Source organism: Diachasma alloeum, unplaced genomic scaffold (assembly GCF_001412515.2).
Source record: "Diachasma alloeum isolate Michigan unplaced genomic scaffold, Dall2.0 Dall_scaffold_00176, whole genome shotgun sequence".
NCBI lineage: Eukaryota > Metazoa > Arthropoda > Insecta > Hymenoptera > Braconidae > Diachasma > Diachasma alloeum.
The window spans coordinates 1,747,735-1,747,987 of record NW_021680342.1 but is presented as its reverse complement, the minus strand read 5'-3'; the positions used below and the strand labels follow the sequence as shown (position 1 = coordinate 1,747,987).

At 28.9% G+C, this 253-nt stretch overlaps 1 protein-coding gene across 1 annotated transcript in view; it reads left to right on the top strand.

Annotated features, from left to right (window-relative positions):
• Nucleotides 1–253, top strand: part of LOC107048244 (latrophilin Cirl) — a 140,366-nt gene that overhangs the window by 8,898 nt on the left and 131,215 nt on the right. The window lies entirely within an intron of this gene.

The window sequence follows — 253 nt, the reverse complement described above, 5'->3', positions numbered from 1 at the left end:
TTTTCAGTTGAAATTGGAATTGTTAATTTACACAATAATAGGAGTGCATTGACGATTTTTTCTTAACTCGCAAAAATCTTCAAACAATTTGCTACCGATTGGTGATAAAATTTTTTGGAAATAATGAAGTAGGGGGGATCACGCTTTTTTTTTCAGGGGAGATTTTTCAAAAATTTATTTTTAAAAAAGTCCCAACTAGCAAATGTTTTTTATTAGCTCGCAATTTTTTTCAAAACTACTTCAATGAGGAAAA